Source organism: the organism of the source record quoted next, unplaced genomic scaffold (assembly GCF_019419815.1).
Source record: "Pyrus x bretschneideri cultivar Hongxiangsu unplaced genomic scaffold, Pyrus_bretschneideri_v1 Contig16, whole genome shotgun sequence".
Lineage (NCBI taxonomy): Eukaryota > Viridiplantae > Streptophyta > Magnoliopsida > Rosales > Rosaceae > Pyrus > Pyrus x bretschneideri.
Genome location: NW_025999457.1, coordinates 5,579,628 through 5,590,985, shown reverse-complemented (window position 1 = coordinate 5,590,985; position 11,358 = coordinate 5,579,628). Strand labels below are relative to the sequence as shown.

Here is an 11,358-nt window from a genome sequence, read left to right as displayed (position 1 = left end):
ATTGGTATTTTCATGGGAATTTCAGCATGGATTAGTGCTATTATGGGTGCATCCAATGCTTGTTACTACTTAAAACTTATCTGTACAATATTCCATTCTGAACATGTTTTTAAATCTGCCTATGGTGTTTACTTGCATTACTTCGTCTGTCAATATTCCAGTAATTAGTCCCTTGTGTGTAAATATATCGTTTGTTCATAACTTGATTGAAAGAAGATAGCAAATAAAAAGAAAAGTAAATCATGAAACTGTAAAACCGTTGTATTGTAGTGAAATATTCTAATCAGGACAACTATGTACATTCAGTTGACAATAACCATTCTTGAAAAATTGTGTCAGTGAGTTTGTGTCCGCTAGGCTGGACATTTTCCTCTTAGCTCAAAGCAGTTTGACGTTGATGTCTCTTCCATCACGATGATTCATTGGACGATCAATCTATTGAACCTCCTTCAGGTGAGCCAGATAGCGATTAAAATTGCCAAGTGCTCTTACAGCCGTTGGTTTCAAAATCATGTCGACGTATATACAGCCTCTACTTATACACCAAAGCTGAGGTGAAACCAAGGAAGGTATCTTCACTGCAGGGGATTGTGATACCACCCATTGGATGATCATATCCAAATTCATCTTCAGCTAGGCTTAACAAATCTTGGAACGAAGGTTGGTCAAGTAGGACACCGGAATAATAAACCGCTTCTTCTGGGTCTCCCCAACGTAGATGGCAAGATAGCCTTTTGGAACATCCAATGACTTTGAAGAAACTTGATTTTTCTTGGCATGTAAAATACCAGGCAATCGGAAACCCATGGTTTTAAAAATTCTCTGTAAAAAGGAACAATAAAGAGTTCAATTGAATATTTTGAACAGAAAGAGCTTTGATAAGATATGCTTGGGAGTAGAAGACTTGTGTTGGTTTGTTCCTGAACCTTGGGTGATGTATGCATATATAGCTAACGCGGTATGCTGCAAGCGGTCAGTTACCTAAAATGATTGGTGATTAAGCACTGGAATGGACCCAAGTGAGATAGTTTCCCCATGGAAATCACATGGACTTGTCGACAAGCTATCAACAACACTTCACAAGTTGATGCCTGAACGAAAGCAACCCAATGTCCTATCTCTCTTAATTGAAGGCCTATAAAAAAAATCAGAGACATCCTTGAGACAAGAATTTTTCCCGTGGTGCTATTTCAACAGTTTTAGCATATAAAATGTGAGGACTTAATCTGTTTTGGTTACAATCGGTACGAAAAATTGATACGTTGGTCTACAGAATAATCTGTACAAGTTGGAGGGAGTGGTCTGGAGGCAATTGAATGCGGATTGTCAAGTGACCCAGCTGCTCAAGCATTAAAATGTTCACATGGCTATGACCCAATTTTTCAAGGACATCAGTTATGCACAAAAATACAATTAGTGAAGGACCGTGGCTGAGCCAAGTGATAATCATTTTCTCGTGGAAAATCACATGGACTTGTCTTTCAAAAAGAAAAATTAAGAGCAGAAATGAAGAACCACATTACCCTACAACTACATCTCTTAATAACTGCACAAACTGAAAACGTATTGAAACTAAAATAAAACATAATGTCCTACTCATGTTCGGAAAGTATGCGATAAGATCAGTGGTAATCCTAACAATCAACATAATGTTATAAGAAAGTTTGAGTGAGTGGTCTGCAGGAAATTGAATGGGATTGAAAAAAAAAAAAAATTCTAAGGGCACAAGCATTTGCAAGTTCACATGCCTCTGTCTTCAAATTCATCACCTTGTCAAAGTACATCGGTGGTGATTGAGACTATATATCTGTTGAAGTACTATTTCTGTCAAGAAATATTTCACCCAAAATATTGAAGTTGAGGTGGAAAACAGCACCATGTGACCAGTGTCCCTTCTATGCCCTATCCAGATGGGCCTTAATTGTCATCACATATTTCTTTCAACAGAGGACTATATAAAACTTTAAGTATATATATTTCATGAGACTTTCATTGCCATCCATTCAAGTCTCTGCATCTTCCCAACTCTTCTCTTCTTCTTGCACCAATAAACTTGCACCAGACATTTCTCTAGAGAGACATAAAACCATGGGTTTCAGTCGTCCAAGTGTAACTCATGCAAAGAAAGTTCTTCAGCGGTCTTTTTCAAATTCAAGTCGAGGAAGTTCATATAATATAGCAGATGTCCCGAAAAGTTATTTAGCGGTTTATGTTGGGGAGCACGAGAGACAGCGGTTTGTCATTCCTGTATCATAACTCAACCAACCTTCATCCCAAGACTTGCCAAGTGAGGCAGAACAAGAATTTGGATTTGATCATCCAATGGGTGGTTTAACAATTCCCTGCTGACAAGATACCTTCATTGATGTTATTTCTCCGTTTTGAATTCATTGTGATTACATGAGTTGCGTTGCAATTTTGTAAAGAAAATTTTTTCTACAGACTGTACAAATATTTTTCCCTTTTGCGAGTGCAAAATGTACTCTCTGAAGGATGATGTGACTGAAGATTATAAATGTGGATAAGATTGTTAGGCTCTGCTGTTATCTTATCATTATAATTTGTATTTTTAATTATTGTTGTAACTTGTGTTAGCTGCTAAGCGTTGTTTTGTAATCAATGAAATACGGAAAGTTCACATGACATTCGAGCTTTGATCCTCTTTTTTTTTATATGGCTTCTGCAACCTCATTTTCTTCCTCAATCATCATTCCCAATATCTCTACCTTGGCTTCTGTCAAACTGTCTGAAACAAATTTATTGGAAATTTTGAGTAGAATTTCGTTGTCCTACATTGCTCACCACCAAAAAGTCCCCTCACCTTATAAGTCTTTGTCCCTTACAAAAAGTGATTGGAGTGATAGACCATGGAGAGTAAAATTGGACTCACCCTTGGGGTTGGGCTTTGGAGTGTACTAATTAATTTTTAATTAATATAATTAATTATCAAACGATGGGCCAAAGCCTGCAACTGTTATATGCATACATTGTCACAGTATGGCAGCGCAATCAAGGGCCAAAAGTCATGTATACAGTGGAAAGTCGTGACACATCAGGTGTCAGCATAATACTCTTAAGAAGTTGCTCTCCAATGGAATAATATCCATTGATTATGTAAAGTCAAAGGAAAATATAGTTGATCCTTTGACAAAAGGCCTACCAAGAGAGCCAATATTATTTGCATCGAGGGGAATGGGTCTCAAGCCAATTCAATGAATCGAACTGGGCTGAAACCTAACCTAGCTGATTGGAGATCCCATGGTCTAGGTTCAATAGGCAAACTGGTTGAGTTTGATTCAAAAGTTGAACACACAGATTACTAACCTAGCTGCTTGGAGATCCCATGGTCCAGGTTCAATAGGCAAACTGGTTGAGTTTCATTTAAAAGTTGAACACACAGATTACCCATTCCTATGATAAAATGTGTGTTGTCTGTTGAGGTTCGAGGGGTTATGTTTTATACATTTAATGACATTAATATCTTGTTATCAAGAGGAATATGGCATACTATTCTTAATGAATGTCACATATATAGGAGTAAATGGGGCCACATTTACGAGAATTGAAATGGCTAAATTCTCTAAAGCTCCTACAAAATCCGGGATTTGTTCAGGGCCAAAATGAACACAACAGTATGAATTGACGTGTGGCAGACATGATATGTGTGTAGCATATTGTCTTGGTTTACTACTGTGTTGAATAGTTCAAGATCTTCCACATCCACTGTGTCATCAAGTAAACCCAATATGTTTTCACTAGGGTAAGTTCAAATCCAAAAGACACTTCACCCGATGCATATCATGTCTATTCTCTCTTAGTTTTAGGCAACCTAGTCATATATTTGCTTTTACATTTGCATTCAAATGTGGGGTATTGTTGAAAATTTTGAGTAGAATTTCATTGTCCCACATTGTTCACCACCAAAAGGTTCCCTCACTTTATAAGGCTTTGTCCCTTATAGAAAGGGATTGGAGTGATGGACCATGGAGAATAAAATTGGGCTCACCCTTGGTAATTAATTATAATTAATATATAATTAATTATCAAAAGATGGGCCTTGGGCCTTGGGGCTCGGGCTCTAATAATTAAATTATTTAATTATTTATTTTCAGATTTAATTAATTATTTTTAATTAATTTCGAATTTAATTAATTAATTATTTTTTACCAACAGACTCATCCTTTCAGATGAAGTCTGAAGTATGGTGAAAGAACGCAGAAAGTAAACACCCCTCTGAGAAGATGTCACCCAACAGATGCATCCCTTCTCCATACCTGTTGCGAACATGCATTATCATTCTATATATACATCAATTTGCATGGCATTTAGAACACAAAAAATAATTCTCCTTCTACAATCCAAAGCATTCTTATTGAGAGAACCACAAAGAAATTCGCCAGAAGTTAAGTTTTTCCGGTGCTAGAATTCTAACTGGATCGTTGAATCCTAGTGAAGCAGAAGTCCGTAGAACTACAAGCACTGAGTGGGGACGGAATTTCTGTTTAAAGGACATTGCAGTACGTAAGCCTTGATCTTCTGTTTATCTGCTTAATTATTATTGCATTCTGTTTATACTCTGTAAAATATTTATTCGCATTTATTATTAGCATATATAAGTTTGTCACAGATCGTTGACATATTTCCAACGATCTTGAAACAAAAAATGGATCAACAATCTATGACTGTGAATGGCACTCTGACTAAATACTTTAAGAAGCCTAAGAAATTCAAAGGGCTAGATTTCAAGTGAAGGATATGTCTTTACATAGTCCTATTATGCAGAAAAAATATTACGAAGGTTTGGTCAATTTGATTGCAAACCTGCTACAACTCCTGTTGATGCTGGATGCAAGTTGGAGAAAAATAAAGGCAATGCCATATCTCAACTTGAATATTCTCAAGTAATTGGAATTCTAATGTACTTGATGAATTCGACTAGGCCTGACTTAGCTTATGCGGTAAGTAGGCTTAGTAGATATACATGAAATCCAGCACAAGAGCATTAGGATGCTTTAGTACGAGTGTTAAGGTATTTGAAAAATAAACTTGACTACGGATTACACTACACAAAGTATTGACCTGTTGTAGAAGGCTTCAGTGATGCTAATTGGATTTCTGACACTACAGAGTCCAAATCGACAAGTGGATATGTTTTTACCTTGGGAGGTGCAACAATATCGAAATCCTCTAAACAAAAATGTATCGCTCGTTCCACCATGGATTCGGTGTTTATAGCCTTAGATTTGGCTGGCGACGAAGTCGAGTGGCTCAAACATGTTCTAGAGGATATTCCAGTGTGGCCAAAGCTTGTAACTGTTATATGTATACATTGTGACAATATGGCCGCGCAATCAAGGGCCAAAAGTCATGTATACAATGGAAAGTCGCGACACATCAGGCGTTGGCATAATACTTTTAAGAAGTTGCTCTCCAATGGAATAATATCCATTGATTATGTAAAGTCAAAGGAAAATATAGCTGATCCTTTGACAAAAGGCCTACCAAGAGAGCAAATATTATTCACATAAAGGGGAATGGGTCTCAAGCCAATTGAATGAATCGGACTGGGCGGAAACCTAACCTAGTTGATTGGAGATCCCATGGTCTAGGTTCAATAGGCAAACTGGTTGAGTTTGATTCAAAAGTTGAACACACAGATTACCCATTCCTATGATAAAATGTGTGTTGTATGTGGAAGTTTGAGGGTTATGTTTTATACATTTAATGACATTAATATCTTGTTATCAAGAGTATGAATTAACGTGTGGCACACATGATATGTGTGTAGCATATTGTCTCGGTTTACTACTGCAGTGAACAGTTCAAGATCTTCCACATCCACTGCGTCACCAAGTAAACTCGATATATTTTCACTAGGGTAAGTTCAGGTCCAAAATACACTTCACCCGATGCATATCATGTCTATTCTCTCTCAGTTTTAGGCAACCTAGTCATACATTTGCATTCAAATGTGGAGTGTTATAAGTAAATTGGTGGTGTTTGAATGACATTTCAACTCAAATGTGGGGTATTGTTGGAAATTTTGAGTAGAATTTCATTGTCCCACATTGCTCACCACCAAAAGGTCCCCTCACTTTATAAGGCTTTGTCCTTTATAGAAAGTTATTGGAGTGATGGATCATGGAGAATAAAATTGGGCTGACCTTTGGGGTTGGCCTTTGGGGTATACTAATTAATTGATAATTAATATATAATTAATTATAAAAAGATGGGCCTTAGGCCTTGGGGCTTGGGCTCTAATAATTCAATTATTTAATTAATTATTTTTAGATTTAATTAATTTATTTATTTTTTACCAACAGACTTATCTTTTCAGATGAAGTCTAAAGTGTGGTGAAAGAATGCAGAAAGCAAACACCCCTCTGAGAAGATGTCTTTTAGTATGCTTTGTGCTACTTTTACTGAACCTGCTATCTCCCTTCATTCCAAATTTTATCAAAAACAGTAGTTTGTTTACAATACGAGCATCTCTTATCTACTACTATCTAGGTTAACCGTGGTTCATGAAGAATTACATGATTTGGTAACACTGGCTATAGGAAGTAATTGTGAAAACTTTTGTGAGGAGTAAAAACTGTAGCTTTGAATGATGTACATAAAGTTGCAGTAATTTTTCAATAAATGATCACAACATTTTTATGAGTGAAATACTATTTTGCTATGAAAATAACAACTCAGTTTTACAATATTTGGAATTGTGTTGTACCATCTTTTTGTTGAAAATCTCACATTGGGATTTACAACTTATAATTACATGGCTCCATTCCTAATTACACCGAAGCGTTTAAGAGCTCACTACTTTAGCTAGCCAACTTAGCTAAGCCTTACTATATGGAGGTTACTACTTAACAAAGTTTGTATGGATACAAACTATTGAATCAATGGAGGAGGACACAACGTCATAGACTAACAACTTTCTCCTTAATTATATGTTTGATTTATCACAAAATTGAGGTATCATGCCCCGATCCTGAGATACACCAAAAATTGACGGGTGGCAGAAAGCAAGGAACAAATACATAAGAGTTCACTAGTGAAGAGATTACTACATGTTCAACAAATCAAGCAAACAAATCTACCATTAGGACGTGATTTGCTGTACTGCACGATTCACTCATTCTCTATGTTTACTGTTGCTGTTGTATTATATTATAATACTTGCCTTCTATGGCTTTACAAAGCCAACTGATGTAATATGTATACATATACAATCTACGATAATGCAAATGATCAAGAAAATTAATCACAAATTATTCTCACCTATTCTCTGATCTTTTTCATTCATACTTTCCCTTTCCAATCTCAAATTTTATATGAAATGAGCCTTCTCGACAAGCTAACACTTCATTCGATCCTTTATGACTTCTGCTAACCCAATCTCCCCTACCTCTTCTGATTCATCTTCCTTTACCATGACTACCCCTACCATCTCCCTTCCCACCACCTTCAACATCTCTCACACGATTAACACTCCCATGGACCACAACAATTATCTTAGTTGGCGACCTCAATTTCAGGATGTTTTTGAAATTCATGGAATGGAAGATGTCGTGACCATTAATTCTAAACCATGGAAGAAGCTCGATGATGGCTTTGTCAATCCCCATTATTCTAGGAACAAACTCGCTCTTAGTTGGATCAAGGCTACCTGCATATCCTTTATCTGAACTATTTTAACCCCTTGCAGCTATGCTTATGATGCTTGGACTCTCTTGGAAAAACGTTTATCACCTTTTTCCAAGACTCACATCCGCACTTTTTGTGACGAACTTCGCACTCTTAAGAAAGATTCGAAGAAGCCCATGTTCGACTATTCTAATGCATGCCAAAAGCCTTGCAGATTCTCGTAATACTGCTGGTTCCAGTATCAGTGAAGATGACCTCATTGAATGCCTTTTAGACGGCCTTGGTCCTGAGTACAAGGAGTTTACCACCGTTGTTCATCTTCGCCCTTCTCTTTCATATGATGACTGTTATAACTTGGTCATTCAGGAAGAAAATCTCATCAAAAAAATGTCATATCTTTCCTTGTCCAATGGTGCTACCTTCACTGCTCATCGTCTCTCTAATGGCCCATCCAAATCTATCTCCAGCCAAAACCAATTCTCATCCTCCAATCATTCTTTTAGCCACGGACAAGGTCGTAATCGCAATTGTCCTGGGTCGCGTCCTTCTAATTCCCACCGCCAGACCAATTGGAATGCTCTTCGATTCAACCGTGGTCTGTCTAATGACCATCGACCACCTCTTATTCCTTTGCCATCGCTACCACCTAAGCCACCCACTTTTGAGACTGACGAGCCCTGCCAACTATGCGAGGAATATGGTCACAAATGTGAAACCCCACCCCTATTATTAAATTGTAATTTCATTTTGTCCCTGAAAGTTTATAAAATGTGCAATTTGGTCACTTATCCTAATCCAATCTAGACCCTCAATCTACATTTCTTTTCTCCCCTACGCTGCCACATGGTAGCACCCTAACTTCATATCTCTCTCCTTCCCGAGTCTCTCTCTCTCTCTCTCGGATCTCTCACTCTTAGCTCTCAACTCTCATTCTCTCTCTCTACTCTCTAACTCTCTCGAACTCCCTCCTCGATCTACACCCAACCCCCATAACCACACCACGACACCATTACCACCTTTACGAGGACTCTTCCACCTCTTATTCCAACAAACACGAAGTACACCCATCGGAGCTAAGCACACTCATTCCCTCCGTGGGTCTGACGTCTTCAAGACGAGTTTTTGGCCATCTCCGGCCATTCTACGGTAAACTAAAGGTACCAAAACTCTCCCTTTGTCTCTACCTTCAATTTCAAACCTAGATCGTACCCTAAGGTGGCCAAATCGATGGCGACCGGAGATCGAGAGGCTCGGGCCTCTTTCCCGACGAGAAACCAAAACCCAGGCCATGAGGGCTATGTGGAATGGACTTTTGGGCTTTTGCTTCTAAGCTCGACTTACTGGGAACCACAATCACCATGCATTTATGTCGACAATGTTTTCGCTCTTCAAATTGCTATAAATCTAGTCTTTTATGCTCGCACTCGGCACATAGAATTGATTACCATTTTGTTTGTGAGTTAATTGCTCACGGGGTCCTTGCCACTCGGCATATTCCCTCCCAACATCAAATTGCCGATATCTTCACCAAAGGACTATCTCGTGAACGATTCTCCCTTCTTATTTCGAAGCTTAATCTTCACTTTGTTTCATTTCGCTTGAGGGGGATGAAGAGATTACTACAGGTCCAACAAATCAAGCAGACAAATCTGCCATTAGGACGTGATTTGCTGCACTGCACGATTCATTCCTTCTCTGTCTTTACTGCTGTATTATATTCTAATACTTGCCTTCTATGACTTTACAAGGCCAACTGATGTAATATGTATATATATAGAATATGTGATAATGCAAATGGTCAAGAAAATTAATCACAAATTATTCTCACTTATTCTTTGCTCTTTTGCATTCACACTTTCCCTTTCCAATCTCAAATTCTATAACTAGAACCCAAACATAAGATATATATATATATATATATATATATAACCCCGCATAATGAAAAATAATAATACATTATACTTCTCATGTAGAAATATCCAAAGGCCTTTAAAGAAACTTTGAATTTCTTAGCATGAACATTGAACAGTGCTCGGCAACGGGAAACTCATCGTTTAAAATTTCTTAATGAGAAATTAAGCACACTAGAATTTTCAGTTGACTTGTAAAAATTGAGAAAGCTTTGGGATTTTCTTCTAAGCTTGACCATAAATGTGCATATAAAGATAAATGTGTATCGCCGTAAACCATATATTATCTGAAACAACTTATTGGTGATCGTTGAGGCACCACGATGGTACCATTGAGGCACCATGATGCCATCAGATTAAAATTATCCTTTTGGAAGAATAGATACATGACTAGTATAAAATCAGAAACAAGCAGTAAACAGGCATTTTTTTGTAGGTTGCTAGTTCAACATAATGTTAAACTATTATAGCCAAGAACAAGATTAAGTTAAAGTAATCACAATCAAGTAATGCACAATAACTTTTCCATATAAACATTGTAATTTCACTAACCTGATGAACCTCCATTCGAAGATGCCATGGAAGCTACAGCTCGATCTCAGTGCACTGTAACTCTTCTCCTTTCTGTCAGATTACTTCAAGCTCTAACGAAGAATAAAGCTTAGTTCCAAATAGAGCACACACTTGTGAGAACAGTGGTTACAATATATATATAGGTACATATATATCTTTTTCATAACCCAATAAGGATTCCCTATTAAAATCCTTATAGAAAACAATTTATGTTTTCCAATCCATATCAGTTTAAATGTCAAAACATAACCCTTCAAAAACAAGGATTAGTATACAACTTCTTATAAGGCTGTCAAAACATCCAATCTCATGTTCATACTCTTACATTCTCCCACTTGAACATGAGATTAATCTTAGACATGAACTTTTCCAATTATAAGAAGTGATCACAGAGCCTTACCCTAGAATTTACCATCATGACTATTGTCCCATTGCATTTCAAAATATAGACACCAAGACCCATAGACTACAAACAAAATGCAGTATTTGACACGCCCCGACCCCGATATTCCCCGAATACCAGGATAGGCACGTGCTGGCCGACACCCGAGGGTGACGAGAGCCATTTATTGAGTGCAAATACTGAAAACAAAGGATAAATAAGGTTTATAAATATAAAAGAATAATGAATATGCAAATAAGGACCGTGTTCAGAGCACACCACTAATCTAGAACACTAAAAGAAAATAATATAAAATTGAATGAACCAAGGGAGTGGGTCCTACACCGAGAGGACTCGAAGATGCCGATGCTGAAGTGCCTGGACGTCGGGATTGTATGCCTCGATTCTAAGTCCTGAAGGGGGCGCAAAACAAACATGAGTGGACCAAGTTGATATACATATATATAATAAAACAGTTATCAACATACTAACCCCCAGGTTTTATGAAAACACATATATATGATGATAAACATAGGTTTTCCGAAACCTAGCATGTCATGCACTGTTTCAAATCATAAATCGTATAACTAATAAACACTAGTGAATGTCCGATATAACTCTTCAGGCCCAATGCCGGCTCCCCGTCTCTGAGCACACAGTCAGAGGAAAATGCACTTCAGGCCCCTTGCCGGCTCCCCGTCTCTGAGCAGACAGTCAGAGGAAAACACTCCAGGCCCTATGCCAACACCAAACCGTCGCCCGGGACGGACCGGATCTATCCCTACATCCCGTAGCGGAAAGGACCACTAGGTAAGTACAAAACCAGTGAACATACATATATTGAAA

General features: G+C 37.7%; 2 pseudogenes; one reads left to right on the top strand and one right to left on the bottom strand.

The window, feature by feature from the left end:
• Positions 1–240: 240 nt before the first annotated feature.
• Positions 241–10,727, bottom strand: LOC103957852 (annotated as a pseudogene).
• LOC103957854 lies at positions 1,154–10,097 on the top strand (annotated as a pseudogene).
• Positions 10,728–11,358: the final 631 nt, after the last annotated feature.